This window comes from Triticum dicoccoides, chromosome 6B (genome assembly GCF_002162155.2).
Source record: "Triticum dicoccoides isolate Atlit2015 ecotype Zavitan chromosome 6B, WEW_v2.0, whole genome shotgun sequence".
Lineage (NCBI taxonomy): Eukaryota > Viridiplantae > Streptophyta > Magnoliopsida > Poales > Poaceae > Triticum > Triticum dicoccoides.
The window spans coordinates 548,025,656-548,048,802 of record NC_041391.1 but is presented as its reverse complement, the minus strand read 5'-3'; positions in this window follow the sequence as shown (position 1 = coordinate 548,048,802).

The window sequence follows — 23,147 nt, the reverse complement described above, 5'->3', positions numbered from 1 at the left end:
TTCATCAACACAAGCTCAAGACCCTCGCGAGGGGCCAAGCCTCGTGAGGCGGACGACAAGGAGCTTCCTCAGGCACGGCCTCATCAGGCTGGCTCACGAGGAGGCGGAGAGTTCAAGGCGGGGTACCTCGCGAGGTGCCCATGACGCAAGCCGTGACGACCAAGGGCGCCAGTCGGGTGCTAGCCCGCGCAGCGTCCTCCTTTCCTCTTTGGTGCAAAGGGAGCAAGCGCAGGCGAGAGCATCAAGCAAAGGCATCCATTTCGGTGCAACAAGACCAAGACCAGCCCAACGGCAGGGAGGAAGTCATTGTGGAGCCCAAGCAGGCGTCACCACCAGAGCCTTTGACAGGCGAGGACCAACTTTAGTCAGGGTAAGTGTACCCGCTGTTCCCCTTCAAAATGGCCAATTGTTTGCGCCCTTCCCGCTCAATATTTGGGGAGAGGCCCAGGGCCTTTGCCTATAAATAGGACTAGCCACCCCCAGAGGACAGAGGATTGAGTATCAAGAGGCTGGATCGAGCATCTGGCATACATCTGGGATAGAGAGAGAGAGAGTGAGAGACTGAACTCCTCCTAGCAGTTCATCGCACCAGCCAAGAACAGACCCTCGCGAGGCTGTTCTTCCTTGTATTGTTCATCATCAGCCCAAGAGGCAATCCACCACACCACACACTGGAGTAGGGTATTACACCACAATGGTGGCCTGAACCAGTATAAACCATGTGTCTCTTGTGTTGTTCTCTTCGTAGTTTAGATCCTAGCAATTCGGCGAGGAGCAGGTAGGTAGAGGGCGAAATCTCCGTGTGCACCCCAGTGTTCGAACCTCAAGGGTCTGCCAGAACCCGAAATCCGACATATTCCTCAAGCTTACCATTGAGGAATGCACTTTTCACATCCATTTGTTGTAAGATGATATTTTGATGGTTAGCGTAAGCAAGCAATATGTGAATAGCCTCAAGTCTAGCACCAGGTGGAAAAGCTTCATCGAAATCAATTCCTTCAACCAGTGTGTAGCCTTGAGCTACAAGACGAGCCTTATTCCTCACCACAAGGCTATTTTTGTTCTGTTTGTTGCGGTAGATCCATTTGGTACCGATGATGTTGTGCTTGCGTGGGTCTGGTCGCTTGACAATCTCCCACACATTGTTGAGCTCGAATTGATGCAATTCATCTTGCATGGCTTGAATCCACTCAGATTCCATGAATGCTTCATCAACTTTAATGGGCTCTGTGATAGAGACAAACGCAAAATGCCCACAAAAGTTAGATAAATGTGAAGCTTTTGAGCGCGTGAGGGACCTAGTGCTTCAATGTCATCGATGATCTTCTCAACTTGCACTTTGTTTGCAATGCGAGGATGTGCGGGTTGACGACTTTGCTTAGGCCCAGCAGTTTCTTCAGGACCAGTTTCTTCAGCAGCACCATCATGATTTTCTTCACGATCAGGAATGACTTCTTCAGCAAATTCTTTGGTAGGGATGACATCCTCAGTAGCTTTGAACTTGATGGATTCCTCAGGTGACATTTCATCTGACACAGGAGGTAGGTGCTCTCTTTGCGAGCCATTAGTTTCATCGAATCGCACATCTACAGTTTCAACAACCTTGTGATGATTGACATTGAAGACTTTGTAGGTGTGCGAGTCCTTTCCGTAACCAAGCATAAAACCCTCATGTGCTTTCGGTGCAAATTTAGAGTGATGGTGAGGATCTCTAATCCAACAGTTGGCACAGAAGACTTTGAAATAACTTACATTGGGTTTCTTGTCAGTGAGGAGTACATATGAGGTATTTTTGAAGAATTTGTGAAGATATACCCTGTTGATGATGTGGCACGCAGTATCAATTGCTTCAGGCCAAAAGCGCTGAGGTGTCTTGTATTCATCAAGCATGGTGCGAGCCATCTCAACAAGAGTCCTGTTCTTGCGCTCCACGATGCCATTCTGCTGAGGAGTATAAGGAGAAGACAATTCGTGAGTAATACCAACCATATCGAGATATTCATCGAGGCCAGTGTCCTTGAACTCGGTTCCATTATCACTCCTGATATGCTTGATCTTCACACCGAAGTTTGTGGAAGCCCTTGAGGAAAATTGTCTGAAGACTTCCTGCACTTCATTTTGGTAAGTGATGATATGCACCCATGTGTAATGAGAATAGTCATCAACTATGACAAAGCCATATAATGATGCAGAACTAGAGAACATGGCATAGTGAGTAGGGCCAAATAGATCCATATGAAGTAATTCAAAGGGACGAGAAGTGGTCATGATAGTCTTCGAGGGATGCTTGGCTCTGGTGATCTTTCCAGCCTCACAAGCCCCACAAAGATGATCTTTGAGGAATTTGACACCCTCGATGCCAATGACGTGCTTCTTCTTCGCGAGTGTATGCAAGTTCCTCATCCCAGCATGACCAAGTCGTCGATGCCATAACCAACATTCTGAAGCTTTTGCAAGTAGACATGTGGTGGGCTGTGGTCCTGCAGAGAAATCAACAATATACAAGTCTCCTTTCCTAAAGCCTTCGAAGACTTTGGAGTTGTCAGATTCCATTAGCACAAGGCAACAAAATTTGACAAAGACAACAACCATATCAAGATCACAAAGCATTGAGACAGACATAAGATTGAATCCTAAGGACTCAACAATCATGACCTTGTCCATGTGTTTATCCCTTGAGATTGCAACCTTACCTAGACCCAATACCTTGCTTTTGCCTTTGTCAGCGTAGGTGATATGCTTCAGATGAGATGATGACAAATCAGTGTCCATCAACAAGCTCCGATCACCAGTCTTGTGATTTTTACATCCACTGTCGAGGACCCACTCAGTAGCTTTGAGTTGTTCGTCATGCAGATGAATTAGTGCAACTTACGAACCCATATACTTCATCAGTGAAGAATATGATATCAATTTCATCAACAGTAATAGATATAGCATTATGAGGACGTAAATGAATGATTCATTTCTTCATGATTAGCTTGCGTACTTTCAAGCACATTTAGGTCTCCAGCAAATTCTTCAGATGAGTAAGTTCGTCTGGAGACCTGACCCTACATAAGAGATTAGTACTTTTTCTTCACCACCCACATTTGGAGGGGTGGCAAAGAGTTCATCATTCTGCGAGCTCCATAAGAAAACGATGTCATTGAAGCCAGTGCACTTAATTTCACAGAAGAGTGGTTAGGATGAACATATGAATAAGGAGAGAAATTCTTCGAGGACTTATGAACATAATGGTTTGAAGAATAATGCACATATTCATAGCCTTTAGACTTTCCCTACGAAACAGAAGTGTTAGCAGGATGATGTTCATATGAGGATTTTGATCCATGTGAGGAATTTGAACCATATGAAGAATTTGGTCCATATGAGGACTTGGATCCATAAGAAGAATTTGGTCCATATGAAGAATTTGATCTAGGGTTCCTATTCTTCATTGGTGGAGTCATTATGACATTCACCTGAAGATTTTCAAGGCATCTTTTAGGAACCCAGATTTTCTTCATAGGGGGATCGTTCCTACAGTTTGTTCCAACATATCGAGCAAATACTTCACCATTCTGATTCTTAAACAATTTATAGTTGGAGTCAAATGACTCATTAGAGGATTGTGAAGAATCAGAGGTAAAGCTAGATAAAGTGCATGGATCTATAGGAGGTCCTTTCGCAGCAACCCATGAGGTTTTGGGATACTGCTCAGGTTTCCAGTAGGTCCCATCAGCATTGAGTTTCCTCTCAAAGGCAATACCCTCTTTCCTAGGGTTCCTGTTCAAGATCTGCTTTTTGAGCACATCACATAGAGTCTGATGCCCTTTGAGGCTTTTGTAAATGCCTGTCACATGCAATTCCTTTAGCCCTGCATTATCGTCAGTGATACATGTGGTATCCTCAGATGAGGAATTTGTAACCACAGAGACAGTTGAAGAATTTGCAGCAATAGAAGCATTTGAACATTCACGTGATGAATTAGCAGATTCACGCTCAATGCATTTCAGACATGGTGGTATAAATTCTTCCTGAGCGAAACTGATCTATTGAGCAAGCAATGAATCGTTTTCTTTCTGAAGATCTTCATAACTCGTTGTTAACTTCTCAAGATCTTGCTTTCTCTGAAGAAATTCATAAGCAAGCTTTTCATGATCAGTTAAGAGAGTGTGATGATGATTTTGAAGGTTGTCAAACCAAGTTTGAAGTCTCTGAAGATTATCTGTCAGAGTCTTAGTTCGATTCAATTCCGCACCCAACAGGTCATCGCTTCTGTCTAGTTGATTTTGGATCTTTTCTAAAGCCTTCTGTTGTTTAACAGCAATTTTAGCAAGTTTTGAATAGCTAGGCTTGAGATTGTCATCAGATTCATCCTCACTAGAGCCAGAGGGGGAATGCTTGAGTACCTTGGCACTTTTTGCCATGAAGCAATAGGTGGGAGCATAGTCATCGAAGCTCTTGTCAGCAGAGTCGGGGAAGTTGTTTTCTTTAGTGTTGAAGATGGACTTGCTGACGTAAGTAGTGGCAAGGGCTAGGCTAGCCACACCAGAGTCAGATTCCTCCTCTTCCACATTTTCCTCAGATTTAGCTTCAGAATCCATTTCCTTACCAAAGAATGCATGGGCCTTCTTGGAACTGCTCTTCTTGTGAGATGAAGACTTTGAAGATTTTCATGATGAACACTTTGCAGATTTCTTCTTCTTCTTTGAGTCGTCAGAATCGTCATCTTTGTACTTCTTCTACTTTGATTCCTTTTCCCACAAAGGACAATCATACATGTAAGACCAGGTTTCTTGCATTTACGGCAAGTTCTCATTTTGTAGTCACGGGATGAGGAATCATCATTTCTTGAATACTTTCCAAAACGGCTGCGGCAAGAGAACTTATGGAATTTCCTCACGAGCATTGCTAGCTCCTGGCTCAATTCTTCAGTATCACCAAGGCTGCTACCAGAATCCTAAGCTTCGGACTCAGATACGGCCTTGGTCTTCAGTGCACGTGATCTTCTGTAGCTCGGTCCATAGAGATCTCTCTTCTTAGCAAGCTGGAACTCATGAGCATTTAGCCTCTCGAGGATATTAGCGGGATCAAGTGACTTGTAATCAACTCGTTCTTGAATCACAAGTGCGAGTGTATCAAATGAGGTGTCAAGTGATCTCAGCAATTTCTTCACCACCTCATGATTAGTGATATCAGTGGCACCAAGTGCTTAAAGCTCATTTGAGATGTCAGTGAGGCGATCGAAGGTTTGCTGAACATTTTTGTTGTCGAGTCTTTTGAAGCAGTTGAAGAGATTGCGAAGAACATCAACTCGGGAGTCACATTGAGTGGATACTCCTTCGTTGACCTTGGACAGCCTGTCCCAAATCAGCTTAGCAGTTTCTAGTGCACTCACTCTGTCGTACTGACCTTTGCTCAGATGGCCACATATGATATTCTTAGCTTGAGAATCTGGTTGCTTGAATCTCTTCACATTAGTAGCATTCAGAGACGGAGTGACTGAGGGAATGCCATTTTCCACAACGTAGCAGAGATCCTTATCAATTGCCTCAAGATGCATACGCATCTTGTTCTTCCAGTAGGGGTAGTCCGTCCCATCAAAGGTAGGACACTCAGCCGAGACCTTGATCATACCTGCAGTCGACATAACTAAAACTCCAGGCGGTTAAACCAAAACCACACAGAACAAGGGAGTACCTTGCTCTGATACCAATTGAAAGCGCGTTACGTCGGCTAGAGGTGGGGTGAATAGGCGATTTTTATGAATTCTTCACTAAGGAATTTCAGGGTGAGGAAATTCCTAAGCGAAGAACTACTTGCAGCGGAATAAGTACTCAGGTATAAGCAAAACAGAGTAATAACATAGTCATCATGATGAAATGAAAGACAAACACAGAGTACAGAAAGTGTAAACATATGATAAGCAGGATGAAGACAAAACAGACTGAAGAAATAGGATTGAGGAATTAGAGAAAGTCTTCAGTCAAAGTCTTCAAACAGTAATGATCAGGTTCATCAACACATAACTGAGGAAATGAAAGGGTTGAGGAAATAGAACCAGTTAGCTTGGTGAAGACAATGATTTGGTAGACCAGTTCCAACTGTTGTGACAGTTGTATGTCTGGTTGGAGCGGCTGAGTATTTAAACTCGAGGACACACAGTCCTCACCGTATTCTCCTTGAGCTGAGATCACATAGACCTCGCCCAACAGTAGAGGTAAGTCTTCACAGGTGACTTCCAAACCTTCACAGACTTGGTCACTCGGCAATCCACAATTCCTCTTGGATGCTCAGACCATGACGCCTAACCGTCTGGAGGATACACAGTCCTCAAAGGTAACAAGCGTCAATTCCACATAGGAACAATCTCTTCAATGATGCTCAATCACTTTGGGTTTTGTAGGTTTGGGTTTTCCTCACTTGATGATTTTCGCTCAAAGTCCTTGGAGGATGGGATGCTCTCAAATGATAGGTGTCAGTTTCTCTCGGAGCAGCCAACCAACTAGTGGTTGTAGGGGGTGGCTATTTATAGCCTAGGAGCAGCCCAACATGATAAGACATAAATGCCCTTGTCTGATATGACCGTTAGGTGGTAGGATATTTTGGACAGCTGGCACGTGGCACAACAACGGTTGGATTTGAGGTTCGAATTCCTCAGGGCTATCATGTTCCTCACTATGTAGGCAATCCGCACTGGCGAATTCCTAACTCCTCAGTCAGAACAAATTCCTCAGAGACCAGAAGATCTTCGTCTCTGTTACTGAAGAAATTGACTGGACTAATATGAGATTTCCAATGGCTTCACTCGAAGGATTGGGTAGGTGTAGGATTTTGAGATGAGCATCACATGGAAATCAGTTTCCTTAGTATTACCTCGACCCCCTTTAATAGTATGGTGTTCCCTATGACTCAAGAAGAAGAAAATGAAACTACGAAAGAAAAAGTCTTCACACTTCAGATGCCTCGCATGAATATCAAAGTCTTCAAGGTCACACCAATTTCTTCACTTTCAAAGTCTTCAGGAGAACCAAAGTCTTCAGCGGAAGACATTCATTTTTAGGGGTTGACTTTCACTGTAAATATCAAACTCCTCATTGACTTACAGAGCTCGTGTACACTCACAAACATATTAGTCCCTTAACCTATAAGTCTTCAATACACCAAAATCACTAAGGGGCACTAGATGCACTTACAAAATCGGTTGCACCGAGATGAAAACCTAGATCAACTTAGTGAACTCGGTTTGACCAAAATGTATGTCTCGGTCAGACCGAAATGCACAAAGAGGTTTTGGAAGTTTAAGTCTATGACGAATCAGGGACTCCGAGTGCTCCTCACACAGAGTGGTTCGAATCTGACTTGATCAAACTTTGTGATGTAGCATGAATAGAGTTTGAGATGAGAAAAGCATAGATAGCTAGAGAAGGTTCTTAGGCATTCTTGTCCATCCACTTAGCAAAAGAGAAAAAGAAACCAAACAAACAAGACAACAAGTGGATGTCCTCGAATGAGTAAAATATGCAAACGACATGCTCACACAAGAAAATGGCAAATGAAATATGTAACAAAGCATGCACAACCAATTCTAGCATCTATCATCCTATTGGCGATGACTAGGTTATCTATATATGAGTATATTGACTTAGGAATCAAATGAGAACATTTGATCATAGGTCATACTCATCGTTTAAGCACAAGTCGGGTTACCACTTTTACATAAAGCATTGTTGTGTTCACACCATTCGAGTTGCTTTAGCTCAATTCTTTAGAGTAAAGCTCCCCCTAGATGTGAGATCCCCCCCTAAGAGGGATGGACTAACCTTGGGTTTTGTCGATGATGACTTCATGTAGGTGTTGAAGATGTGGATGCTCAATGTTGTTGTAGATTATTTGGAGCAGTCCATTGGAGTGACTTGCACTTTCAATACCTACACGGGTTAGTCCCCCAAGGAACAAACAAGGATATCCATAGACATAGAGTGATGCACACACAAGTAGATGTCCATGAAAGCATTAGGTTACCGTGTCCCTTGTCTTACCAACAAGAGGGTTTGTGACTCCTTGAACTAGTGCTAGATGTGGAAGTTGAAAGTGCGTTACGTCGACTAGAGGGGGGTGAATAGGCGATTTTTAAGAATTCTTCACTAAGGAATTTCAGGGTGAGGGAATTCCTTAGCGAAGAACTAATTGCAGCAGAATAAGTACTCAGGTATAAGAATAACAGAGCAACAACATAGTCATCATGATGAAATGAAGGACAAACACAGAGTACAGAAAAGCGTAAGCACATGATAAGCAGGACGAAGACAAACTGATTGAAGAAATAGGATTGAGGAATTAGAGAAAGTCTTCAGTCAAAGTCTTCAAACAGTAATGATCAGGTTCATCAACACATAACTGAGGAAATGAAAGGGTTGAGGAAATAGAACCATTTGGCTAGGTGAAGACAATGATTTGGTAGACCAGTTCCAACTACTGTGACAGTTGTACATCTGGTTGGAGCGGCTGAGTATTTAAATTCGAGGACACACAATCCTCACCGTATTATCCTTGAGCTAAGATCACCCAGACCTCGCCCAACAGTAGTGGTAAGTCTTCACAGGTGACTTCCAAACCTTCACAGACATGGTCACTCGGCAATCCACAATTCCTCTTGGATGCTCAGACCATGACACCTAACCGTCTGGAGGATACACAGTCCTCAAAGGTAACAAGCATTGGTTCCACATAGGAACAATCTGTTCAGTGATGCTCAATCACTTTGGGTTTTGTAGGTTTGGGTTTGGGATTTGGGTTTTCCTCACTTGATGATTTTCCGCAAAGTCGTCGGGGGATGGGATTCTCTCAAATGACAAGTGCCAGTTTCTTGCCAACCAGCTAGTGGTTGTAGGGGCGGCTATTTATAGCCTAGGGAGCAGCCCGACATGATAAGACATAAATGCCCTTGGCTGATATGACCGTTAGGTGGTAGGATATTTTGGAACAGCTGACGCGCGGCTCAGCAACGGTCAGATATTTGAGGTTCGAATTCCTCAAGGCTATCATGTTCCTCACTGTGTAGGCAATCCGCACTGGCGAATTCCTAACTCCTCAGTTAGAACAAATTCCTCAGAGACCAGAAGATCTTCGTCTCTGTCACTGAAGAAATTGACTGAACTGATATGAGATTTCCAATGGATTCACTCGAAGGATTGGGTATGTGTAGGACTTTGAGATGAGCATCACTTGGAAATTAGTTTCCTTAGTATTACCTCGACCCCCTTTAACAGTACGGTGTTTCCTATGACTCAAGAAAGAGAAAATGAAACTACAAAAACAAAAGTCTTCACGCTTCAAATTCCTCGCATGAATATCAAAGTCTTCAAGGTCAAACCAATTTCTTCACTTTCAAAGTCTTCAGGAGAACCAAAGTCTTCAGCCGAAGACATTCATTTTTAGGGGTCGACTTTCACTGTAACTATCAAACTCCTCATTGACTTATAGAGCCTGTGTACACTCACAAACATATTAGTCCCTTTACCTATAAGTATTCAATACACCAAAATTACTAAGGGGCACTAGATGCACTTACAATCTCCCCATTTTTGGTGATTGGTGACATTATAGGTTAAGTTTTCAATGGGGACAAACATATGAATTGAAAGTACTCAATATTGAGGAATTTGATTGCAAGATATAGAAGAACTCCCCCTGAAGATGTGCATAGTGAGGAATTTGCTTTTGAAGCAATGCACATTTGAAGAGTAGAATCATGGAGATCTCCCCCTATATCTTGTAATTCATACACGCATTTAACATATAGAATGAAGAATTTGAAATGCATGATGAAATATGGTGACTGATGTGATTCAGCATGCGTGCATAGCATTAATGAGGAAATAGCATGCAGAAAAACAGAGCGAAAGTATCAAGTCACTATCGGACTTAAGTTTACAACTCAATCAACAAAAGCTTCAGAAGAGCGAGAGTTTCAACTTAACAAAAAAAATGCCCATATATATAGACCCGCTTGAAGACTAACTCAAATTTCTCCCCCTTTGTCACCAAATGACCAAAAGGGACGAAAAATGAGGACTAATGCCCCTGAAGATTTTCTTCACGAGGTCGATGGAGGAGCGTCAGTGTTGTTGCGGTCGTTTGTTGGAGTAGGGCCTGCCGCAGTGTCGTCCAGATCTTCATTTTCATCAGTATCACGGAATGAAGAATATGAGCTGGGCACCAGAGGAGGACTTGCAATTTTCTTGAATTTCTTCGGTGGGGGCTTAGACCAGCCGAAGTCCTGCTTGAAGCCCATCGGCTTGAGACAGAATAGCCCAGGTGCGATCAAAAACTTCATTGAGGTAGTACTGGTTCTTCTTCACTGAATTATATGTGGCAGTCATGTTGTGAAGAATTGAACCAAACTGACGTTTTACCCATTTGTGATTGCGATCCACCTATTGATGAAGACTGAGGACAAGCTCATGATTAGTAATCACCCTTGGAGCTGTTGCCTGGGGACTTTGGTTGGATGCATTTGCGGCAGAATCATGACTAGCAGAGTCATCATTGGTGGAGTATGAAGCAGCTTTGTGAAACTATCCATCCAATGGTCAAATACCCTCATCAATAATAGTAGTGGCCTTGCCCTTTTCATCGCCGAGGAAAATGTCCGTTTGAGGACTTCAATTGGGGGCAAGTAGCTGCCATGGTTGAGTGTATCAGCTTTGTAGTTGAGTGAAGACCTTGATCTGAGGAATCTCATAATCCAGGGAGCGTAAGGCTTCAACTCAAATGGGGACATTGCAACGTTTGCCAAAGTCCTCATGAAGAAATCATGATAGTTCACGGGAATACCGTGCCTGATGTTGAAAAGCAGATTCTTCATGATGCCAATGACTTCTTCATCATTCGAGTCGTGGCCTTTGATTGGACTCAATGCCTTCGTTAGAATGCGATAGACTGTCCTTGGTACATATTGCAATTCCTTCACAAGGAATTTGGTCCTTGAGGCTTGTCCAGGCTTCAATGGCTTCATCAAAACTTGCATGAAATGATCTGACAGCTCAGATTCAGAGTAGATGAGACACGCACCATCTGGGGGAGGACTGACAGGCATGGCATGAAGTAATTCAGTGGCCGGTGCCTTATAGTGTGTGTTCTCTGTCATCCAGTCCAACACCCATGAGTTCACATCTTCAACATTGCCGGTGATGTGCAGCATCGCATAGAATTGAAGAATGAGTGAGAGAGTCCTGGATTAAGGGGTCCTCGGACAGCCGGACTATATACTTTGGACGGACTGTTGGACTATGAAGATACAAGATTGAAGACTTCGTCCCGTGTCCGGATGGGACTCTCCTTTGCATGGAAGGCAAGCTTGGATATTTGGATGTGTAGATTTCCTTCTCTATAACCGACTCTGTGTAACCCTAGCCCCCTCCGGTGTCTATATAAACCGGAGGGTTTAGTCCATAGGACAACAACAATCATAATCATAGGCTAGCTTCTAGGGTTTAGCCTCTATGATCTCGTGGTAGATCAACTCTTGTAATACTCATATCATCAAGATCAATCAAGCAGGAAGTAGGGTATTACCTCCATCGAGAGAGCCCGAACCTGGGTAAAACATCGTGTCCCCTGCCTCCTGTTACCATTAGCCTTAGACGCACAGTTCGGGACCCCCTACCCGAGATCCACCGGTTTTGACACCGACATTGGTGCTTTCATTGAGAGTTCCACTATGTCGTCGCGATAAGGCTTGATGGATCCCTCGATCATCTTCAACGATGCGGTTCAGGGGGAGGTTTTCCTTCCCGGACAGACCTTCGTATTCGACGGCTTCATACTGCGGGCCAACTCGCTTGGCCATCTGGAGCAGATCGACAGCTACGCCCCTGGCCATCAGGTTAGGTTTGGAAGCTTAAACTATACTGCCGACATCCGGGAGACTTGATCTTCGACGGATTTGAGCCCATGACAGGTGCGCCGAACAATCATGACGGACATGACTTTGATCTGTCGTTGGACAGTATTTGGGAGATCGCACCCGCGTTGGCACCGGGAATCAATCCGGGGCAGATCGTGCCTTCCGAGGATGGGTGGATGGACCCCGCCATGGAGGCCGCATACTCATCGGCGTCGGAGCCGAACACTGATCCCACCTCCTGTGAGAGTGGCGTTATCGGACCCCCGGACTCGCCTCCGACTGCAGGATTCGAACCGTGTGCGTCCGTGCCTATCAAATTATATTGGGCACCGGTCATGGAGTTCACCGCCGCGGATATTTTTCACCACTCACCCTTGGGTGATGTGCTGAACTCATTAAGGTCTCTATCCTTGTCAGGAGACTCTTGGCCGAACTATGTCCGGCTCGAGTGGGGAGCGAACGATGAATAAATTCGTCCCCCACCCACCACCCACTTTATAACCACTGTCGATGATTTAACCGACGTGCTTGACTTCGACTCCGAAGACATCGATGGCATGGACGACGCTGAATGAGAAGAACGGGAACCACCGCCTACAGGGCGTTGGATCGCCACCTCATCATACGATATTTATATGGTGGACACCCCTAAAGAAAACAATGGCGATGAGGCAACGAAAGATAACCCCTTGGGGAAGCAATCTAGACACCGGCGTCATCGGCGCCGCTCCAAGCCCCGCCACAGCAAAAACAGTGATACCGACACAAGAGATAATAATCCGGATGGTGCCGAAGATGAAGACAATCCTGCCCAACCAGGCCTCGAGATGGCCGAGCAAGAGGATGGGCAAGCTAGCCCTAAAGAACATGCAACTGATGGAGAATCAGAGGATGATAATTACATGCCTCTCTCCGAAGATGACGTGAGCCTTGGCGACGAAGAATTCATCGTGCCGGAGGATCCCGTCGAGCAGGAGCGCTTCAAACACTAGCTTATAGCCACTGCAAAAAGCCTGAAGAAAAAGCAGCAACAGCTTCAAGCTGATCAAGATCTGCTAACTGACAGATGGACTAATGTCCTGGCCGCCGAGGAATACGGACTCGAGCGCCCTAGAAAAAGTTACCCAAAGCGTAGGCTGCTACCTCAACTTGAGGAGGAGGCTTTAAAGCCCACACTACAAGCGCATGATGCGGCCGGCCGGCCACCCCGTGGCCGTGACAAAACGGCGTACCAGCCCAAAGTCCATACCGCATCCCGTGGCCAATCAAACAATAACCCTAAAGCCCGGGGCTATACGAAGGACCTGCGAGATGTATTAGAAAACAAAGCAGGACAGTCAAGATCGATCTACGGATCACGAGGATGCGCCCCAACGCGTGACAAGATTCATCACACCGGATACACTAACATATCAGGCCGGGCCGAACACAATGAAGCCTGGCACAAAGGCGCCACACATCCCCTATGCTTCACTGATGAAGTAATGGATCATGAATTCCCGGAAGGATTTAAACCCGTGAACATTGAATCATACAATGGCACCACAGACCCTACGGTATGGATAGAAGATTTTTTTTTCACATTCACATGGCCCGCGGAGATGATCTACACACCATCAAGTACCTCCCACTAAAACTAAAGGGACCGGCTCGGCATTGGCTGAATAGCTTGCCGGCAAACTCCATCGGGAATTGGGAGAACTTGGCAGACGCATTCCTTGATAACTTCCAGGGCACCTACGTGCGCCCACTGGATGCTGATGATCTAAGTCACATAACCCAGCAGCCCGGAGATTCAGCCAGGAAATTTTGGACCCGGTTCCTAACCAAAAAGAACCAAATTGTTGACTGTCCGGATGCCGAAGCCCTAGCAGCCTTTAAACATAACATCCATGACGAATGGCTTGCCCGACATCTCGGTCAGGAAAAGCCAAAGTCCATGGCAGCTCTCACAACACTCATGACTCGCTTTTGCGTGGGCGAGGATAGCTGGTTGGCCCGTAGCAACTATACAGCAAGCAATCCAGGCACATCGAAAGCTAAAGATAGCAACAATAAATCACGGCGCAACAAACACAAGCGCCGCAAAAACAACGACAATGGCGAAGACACGACAGTCAGTGCCGGATTCAGCGGCTCCAAGGACGGTGAGCGGAAGAAACCATTCAACAAAAGCAATTCAGGCCCATCCAGTCTTGACCGCATACTCGACCGTCGATGACAAATTCATGGCACCCCTGGAAAACCAGCCAACCACACCAATAGGGAATACTGGGTCTTCATACAAGCCGACAGGTCAGACGCTGAAAACAAGGGGAAGGGGTCTCAAAGCGACAATGACGACGAAGAGCCCCGATCACCGAATATAGGAGGAAAGATGATATTCCCTCCCGAGGTGAAAACAGTGAATATGATATACGCAACCCATATCCCCAAGCGGGAAAGGAAGCATGCACTAAGGGACGTCTATGCGATGGAGCCAGTCACCCCAAAATTTAACCCATGGTCCTCTTGTCCGATCATTTTTGATCGCAGGGACCATCCTACCAGTATCCGTCATGGCGGTTCGGCCGCATTGGTCCTTGACCCCGATTCCACCTCACACAAGTCCTTATGGATGGAGGCAGCAGCCTGAACCTGCTTTACCAGGATACAGTGCGCAAAATGGGCATCAACCCTTCAAGGATCAAGACCACAAAAACCACCTTTAAAGGTATCATACCAGGTGCAGAGGCCTGTTGCACGGGCTCAATCACACTAGAAGTGGTCTTCGGATCTCCGAACAATCACCGTACAGAAGACTTAGTCTTCGACATCATCCCCTTTTGCAGCGACCATCAGGCACTGCTCAGACGAACCGCATTCGCTCGGTTCAACGCGGTGCCACATTATGCCTACCGTAAACTAAAGATGCCCGATCCACGCGGCGTCATCACGGTTAATGGCAGAAACAAATTCCCCCTCCCGGCCGAAGAGTCTACCACCACTTTAATAGCAAGAACAAGGAACGGCACCTTAAAGTCGAACCTCGAGTGGAAGGCAAAGCTCCCGGACACCACCAAAGGAATCCAAACTACTGCGCGGCAAGATAGCCCGGCCCGCCCGGAGATAAATTAAAAACACTCCGGACAAGGGTAGAACAAGCCACATGCTGCGGCTCAACCGCCAGGTGGCGCAAAACCATTTCTTACATTTTCTTTACAGGTTCACCTCTATGCAGGTTATGATGGACGGCGTGGGAACAGCTCGAGCGCGTTAGGGAATCTCTAGATATTCCCCTGTAATCATCCGACTACACCCCGGATCCGAACACAACTCCCACAGGCCTGGTATCAGCAGGTTCCGCAATCATATTCCTTTTTATCACATCACCTGTAATAATACGAATTGACGTATTATTGTAGGACCTTGAGAAGAGGTGTCTATAGGGGGGGTGATTAGACACTAAGTACCAAAGTTGCAGTTTTTAAGATTCTTTAAGTTTAAGTGGAATTTAGGCACAAGTTTAACATTCACAATACATATCAAGCAAGCATGCAAAGAGTGTATGAGCAGCGGAAAGTAAAGCATGCAACTTGCAAGAATGTAAAGGGAAGGGTTTGGAGGATTCAAACGCAATTGGAGACACGGATGTTTTTGGTGTGGTTCCGATAGGTGGTGCTATCGTACATCCACGTTGATGGAGACTTCAACCCACGAAGGGTAACGGTTGCGCGAGTCCACGGAGGGCTCCACCCACGAAGGGTCCACGAAGAAGCAACCTTGTCTATTCCACCATGGCTGTCTCCCACGAAGGACTTGCCTCACTAGCGGTAGATCTTCACGAAGTAGGCGATCTCCTTGCCCTTACAAACTCCTTGGTTCAACTCCACAATATTGTCGGAGGCTCCCAAGTGACACCTAGCCAATCTAGGAGACACCACTCTCCAAGAAGTAACAAATGGTGCGTTGATGATGAACTCCTTGCTCTTGTGCTTCAAATGATAGTCTCCCCAACACTCAACTCTCTCTCATAGGTTTTGGATCTGGTGGAAAGAAGATTTGAGTGGAAAGCAACTTGGGGAAGGCTAGAGATCAAGATTCATATGGTAGGAATGGAATATCTTGGCCTCAACACATGAGTAGGTAGTTCTCTCTCAGAAAATGTATGCTGGAAGTGTAGGTTTAGTCTGATGGCTCTCTCCACAAATGAAGAGGAGGTGGAGGGGTATATATAGCCTCCACACAAAATCTAACCGTTACACACAATCTACCAAACTCGGTGGGACCGAATCGTTAAACTCGGTCAGACCGATTTAGCAAATAATGTGACCGTTAGGGTTTTCGGTGGGACCGAAATGCAACTCGGTGAGACCGATATGGTTAGGGTTAGGGCATAACGTAATCTCGGTAAGACCGATTACACAAACTCGGTGAGACCGATTTTGGTAATAAGCTTTCCAGAGAGTTGGTCAGGCAAACTCGGTTTGACCGATTACACAAACTCGGTGAGACCGATTTTGGTAATGAGTTATCCAGAGAGTTTGCATTGTAATCTCGGTAGTACCAATTGCTCAAACTCGGCAAGACCTATTTTGATAATGGACATACACACAGAGATTACAATCCCATCTCGGTGAGACCGAGATCCCTATCAGTAGGACCGATTTGCTTAGGGTTTTTGGTAGTGGTTATGACTTTTGGAATCGGTCGCGCCGGATAGGAAGAATCGGTGTGACCGATTTTGGCTTTGGGTTTAGGTCATTTGTGGAAGTGGGAAAGTAGCTGAGGGTTTTGGAGCATATCACTAAGCACATGAAGCAAGAGGCTCATTAAGCAACACCTCATCCCTCCTTGATAGTATTGGCTTTTCCTATAGACTCAATGTGATCTTGGACCACTAAAATGTAAAATGAGGAGTCTTGAGCTTGAAGCTTGAGCCAATCCTTTGTCCTTAGCATCTTGAAGGAGTTCCCACATCCTTTTGTCCATGCCACTCCATTGTTTAACTTATCTGAAACATGCTAGATAAAAGTGTTAGTCCAACAAGAGATATGTTGACATTAATTACCAAAACCACCTAGGGAGCACTTGTGCTTTCAATTACTCAAATACAACATGTGGATTTATATGATGCTCACCTATTCCTATTTCTTATTTAAAATTCCTTTGTTAAAAGGCGGCTGCTCATCACGATATGCCTCAATAAGCCAGGGGCTTCATCACGCCCATATTATGGTAAAAAAGTCCGAACACCTTCATGGTAGTTCAGCACCCCGAACTTATAGCATTATATGCATCAGCTCCGAATCATGTCTTGGGTCAATAGTTGGGTTTGCCCGGCTCCTATGTTTTGGTACCTTACATTCCGCTATATCGGCTAAGGTAGCACTGGGAGAACTACTGCGATTGTGTCCCGGTTCCTCCGGACGAGCACCTCAGTAGAGAAAGCTGAAAACTGACTGTCATGATGTAGCGAGAGCTGGTCAGCTGTTCGAGAGGTTCTAAAATCTTTAAGGATTTCTTACGCATAATACTATAACCAATGCAACGTGCGATGGATCGGCCTTCTCCGATCAGGCGCTTATAGAGCCCCTCGTGCAGACTTCCGAACACTAGGGGCTGCGCCTACCATCCTCGAAACAACTCCTATGGCTAAGTGAGAGTGATAAAGCCCTATAGTTCGATTGCCTGGTTTGTTGTGATGAACACCTCCTTCAGGGACCCACAACTGGGATAAACAGTGCTCAGGTTTATCCCGAACACTCTTGTACTCACTACGTAGGTGCGGAAGCCGACGACTGGCCGACTCTTAGAATTATTATATACAACGACCGCACAGGATGAAAAACATTCATACGACAAAGCAGTAGATGATAAGAATGCTCTTGTTAAAATATTACAACGGACGAACTCGACCGTATTCATGGAAATATAATGTCCTTGGTGCATTGCTCCGCTGCAAGGCTAGCTCCTTTTAAGACACCTTCATAATACAGTTCAGGCTTGCGGTGCTCCTTCCCCTCCGGCGGTCCCTCGGTCATCAACTTCTCCGCATCCATCTTCCCCCAATGCACCTTGGCACGGGTGAAGGCCATTCACGCACCCTCTATGCAGACCGACCGCTTGATGACTTCGAGTCGAGGGAAGGCACCTACAAGCCGCTTCACGAGCCCGAAGAAGTTGCTTGGAATCGGCTCAGCAGGCCACAGCCGGATAATTAAATCCTTCGTGGCTAATCCGGCTGCCTTGTGCAGCTCGACCAGCTGCTTCAGCTGATCCGAGAAGGGCACCGGATAATCCGGCGCCAGATACCGCATCCAGAAGATCTTATCTGCAGTATTCCTCCCTTCAACTCGGTAGAATTGGGCGGCATCAGATATGCTGCGAGGTAGCTCCGCAAATACCCCTGTATACATCCAAACTCAAGATTGTCAAATTTGATTTTCTCATTTCCTATACTTGCTTTTTACAGAAAAAGCCTTACCAGCCACAATCTTCCTCGCCTCCTAGATTTCCTTCAGGGCACCTTGGGCTTCGCCCCGGGCATCACTTGCGGCTTGGCGAGCCTGGGAGAGTTCGGATTCTTTCCCTGCTAAACTCTGCTCCAGGGTCTCGCATTTCTGCACGGCCTCTTGAAGCTCTCGATCAGCCTCAATAACTCTGGCCTCGTGCTTCTCACGGAGCACCTGCTCGGCGGCCGCTTTCCTCTCGGCTTCGGCCAAAGCCTTCTTCAAGGTCTCAATTTTGGCCGACGCCCCTAGAGCACATTACCAAAAGATTGTTATTATGCACACTCATCCTTACGTGCTACATAAACAAGGTTTCTACATACCTTGATTATCCTCCAGCTGTCTCTTCCCTTGGCCAAGTTCTCCTTCAGCCCGCTTCAGACTATGCCTCAGGCCGGATACTTCCTCAGCTTGAGAGGCCACAGTCGCTACGGATACCTGCTGATTAAAAAGAGTGATAAATATCATCAAATGAGTCTCCTGCGAACATGAATTTGATCCCCTGTCCGGTTCTCTCCTTCACCGAACAATGTATCAGGGGCTACTATCTATACCATGACATTCTCCCAAGAACTCATAAAACATACCTCAAAGCCTCTTATGAGGCTGACACAGGATTCGTTCAGTCCACTCTCAGCGGACTAAATCTTCTCAATCACCACACCCATGAGGGCATAGTGTTCATCAACGATGGAGGCACCCTTCAGCGCCGCCAATAAAGTACCCGGCGCCCCTGGTTGAACAGAGGCGGCCGATGGATGGGACTCGTGGACCTTATGGGTCTCTAGATTCATGTCCGGCTTGGGTCCGGATTCAAGATCACCTCCGTCGTCGACACCCATGGGATTTTTCTCTCCCGTGTAACCGGCCCCAGAAGTATGGCCTCCTGGCGCCGCTTTCGCGACCTTCTCCCCCCCTTCATCGCCTGGGTCCTTCTGGGACGAAACCTCGATTTCGTTCCTGCGTTTGGAAGAAGAGGCCTTCAGGGGTGTCCCACTCCCCATAGCGTCCAAACCCAGCAGATCCTCTGACGAGGATTGCTCGGCGCGGGGCTTCGCTGGACTGAAAAAGAAAAGCGTGGCTTAGATTAGAATGTGGTGCCATGACAAGTCCGGACGCATGTGTGTTTTCGGTTATGCTTACGACTTCACCAGGGGCTCGGCCCTGGGATCCCACTTTGGGCTGCTATCGGTGGCGCCGGTCGACTCCTCTTGAAGAAGAGTTTTTTCCCTCTTAGGTGAATTGGCCTCCAAGGAGCTGGAGGCCGTTCTTTTCTTCTTTCCCCCTACGGGGGATTCGTCGTCCTCCTCCCTGTCCTCTTCGGAGGAAGAATGGGCATTAGAGTCTTCGGATTTTGTGTCCGTGGTACCACGGCGACGAAGGCCGCCCTTGGTCTTCTTGGCCGCTTTCTCGATCTTTTTCTTCGGCGCCTTATATGGCGCCGGGACCAGCATCTTTGTCAGGAGTGGGCCGGCCGGTTCTTCTGGCAGAGGGGTAGGACAGTAGATCCGCCCCGCCTTCTTCGCCCAGCCCTAGGAAAAATGATGGGAAATACGTTAAGTGTCTCCCTGAGTATGTACGGACAGAATGCATGAATTATCAAACATTTAGTTGCTTACCGAACTTGCGGGGCGGGACAGCTGGTATCCGCGCTCCTCGGCGAAGTCCGACCACGGTTTGCTAGACTTGAAAAGCACCTTCCAGATGTCCTTGTGTGTATAGCCAAAGAGCTCTGACAGGGTCCGGTGCTTGGCCGGATCGAACTCCCATAGACTGCAAGCTCGGTGTTGACATGGAAGAATCGGGCGAACCAACATCACCTGGACTACATTGACGAGCTTGACGCTCTTGTCTTCCATGTCTTGGACGCGAGTCTAAAGCTCTGATAGCTCGTCAGACGAAGCCCAACTCAGGCCCTTCTCGTGCCATGGCGTAAGTCGCAGGGGGGCACCGGATCAAAAATCCGGAATGGCGGTCCACTCCTTGCCATGCGGCTCGGTGATGTAGAACCACTGCTGCTGCCACTCCTCGACAGAATCATTGAAAGTCCCTGTCGGCCATGTGACATTGGGCATCTTGCTCACCATGGCGCCTCCGCATTCGGCATGCTCGCCGCTCACTACCTTGGGCTTTACATTAAAAACCTTCAGCCATAAGCCGAAGTGCGGCGGAACGCGGAGAAAGGCCTCGCACGCGACTATGAATGTCAAGATGTTGAGAAAGGAATTTGGGGATAGATCATGGAAATCACTCCCGTAATAGTACATGACGCCGTGAACAAATGGGTGGAGGGGAAACCCTAGCCCGTGGACAAAATGAGGGAGAAATACCACCCTCTCATGGGATTCCGGGGTGGGGACTATCTGTCGCGCCGTCGGAAGACGGTGGCCAATTCTCTTGGCCAGATACCCGCCCCCCCGAAGCTTTTTGATGTCCTTCTCCCGGATAGTAGAGGCCATCCATTTGCCTCCTGCTCCAGATCCGGACATCTTCCGGAAGCCTTTTTGGGCAAAGAAGAGAAAGGCTTGGGCACTAGGGCTCGGGCGGAAAGGAATAGACGAACAGGGAGGGGCGTGGGTGAAAGGGAAGACTCTCGTCCCTTTATAAAGGCAGCAAATATCCCGTGCCTTCCCACTTGCCCGCTAAAATCGCTTATTTCCCAAGTGCCACGATTGATGTTGCGGTTGGGTTCCCCATACCCGTATTGATGAGGATCCCGTGATAAGGGGACACGATATCTGCTTCGACAAGGCGTGCCGCTAAAAACCGCTTCGCGATATGAGTGGTGGCCGGTTGTGAAAAACGGTTCGAATAATGACCGAACCGTGGTGTGATGTCATGCTATAAAAAGCTGTCAGCAGATTAGATTTGTGGAATATTATACTCTCTTCGGTGGAATGTGGAATTTGTTTTGCAGAGCCGGACACGATCCTTGTGTTCTAAATCTTCTATGGAGTATTCGGAGAAGGAACCCGCCTGGCAATGCCGAAGACAATATGCGTGCCGGACTCATCATCATTGAAGCCTGCTTCAGGGGCTACTAAGGGAGTCCTGGATTAAGGGGTCCTCGGACAGCCGGACTATATACTTTGGCCGGACTGTTGGACTATGAAGATAAAAGATTGAAGACTTCTTCCCGTGTTCAGATGGGACTCTCCTTTGCGTGGAAGGCAAGCTTGGATATTCGCATGTGTAGATTTCCTTCTTTGTAACCGACTCTATGTAACCCTAGCCCCTCCGGTGTCTATATAAACCGGAGGGTTTAGTCCATAGGACAACAACAATCATAATCATAGGCTAGCTTCTAGGTTTTAGCCTCTACGATCTCATGGTAGATCAACTCTTGTAATACTCATATCATCAAGATCAATCAAGCAGGAAGTAGGGTATTACCTCCATCGTGAGGGCCCGAACCTGGGTAAAACATCGTGTCCCCTGCCTCCTGTTACCATTAGCCTTAGACGCACAGTTCGGGACCCCCTACCCGAGATCCGCCGGTTTTGACACCGACAATGATTTCTTCATTCCAATCGCAAATGTCAGTGCAGAAATTGAGCAGGCCAGCATCATGAATGGCAGCGAGGACTAGCGTGAAGCAAGGTAGTGATTCCATATCCAAGTGAGGAATATGCTCATGATCGAAGACTTTATCCTTGTTGAATAGCACTGAAGAATAGAAATTTGCTTGACTGGCTATCCAGAAGCGCTTCCTCCTCAAACGAGCAGAATCATGGGGATTGTAATCAGTGAAAAATACATGCTCATTGAAGAAGGCATCAGCCTTTAACTTCGGAGTTTTGGAGAATGGATTCTTTAGATGTGGCTGAGGAGTGTTAGTGATCTGAAGAATAACTTCTGGAATGTCAATTTCTGGAGCCGTAGGCTGAGGAATATCTTCTGCTTCAGTAGCAGCCTGGGCCTCCATTTCTTCAGCAGCATTTTCATCAGCACTAGTGGCTGGAATTTCTTCATGAATGGAAGGGGTAATGTGGGTTTCTTCAGAGCCCATCTGAACTTATGTTGGTGCTGGGGATTGAGGAATTTGATGTAGTGGTATGAACAGAGGAGAGTTGGGGTGTTGACTATCCCAAAAATCATCGTTCATCACTGGAGTGGTGTAGCCAATGTCCACATCCTCATCCACTTCCATTTCTTCAACGCCGGCCTCTTCAGCAGTGAACTAAGGTGTTGGCGATGATACCTGGGGAGTTGAAGTGAAAGTCTCAATTTCAATTTCTTCATCCATCTGCTCTGTGGAAGCAGCAGAGGGATCTTCTTCGGCAGATTCTTCAGGAATCTGATATTCTTCACCATAAGGAACAAGTTCCTTTGATGGCATGCTTGCAAGAGGAACAACATCAATGGGATTGTCCATTGAACTTGTCAAAATCTTCGCCTTCTTGGGGGCCGAAGATTCTGAGGCAGCCGATGCTTTCCTCTTCTTCAGACCAGCTCGCTCCGCAACTTTGGTTTTCTTCACTTCCAGAGCAGAAGGAAGAATTGGGCTTGGTGTTGGTGCAGGCAGAGCAGAGGGAGTAGGATCAATTTCTTGAGGCACAACTGATGTAGCTGGCCTGTCTTGAGCAATATCTTTAGGCGCAACAACAGAGTCTTCAGCTGGCCTGGTAGATTCTTCAGGCACAACACTAGTGGTTGCCCTGGCAGTTTCTTTAGAGGCTGGAATTTCTTCAGCAGCCCTGTTACTTGCAGTTTCATCAGCAGCCTGATTTTCATCAGCGGTGCTGGCAATTCCTCGAGTG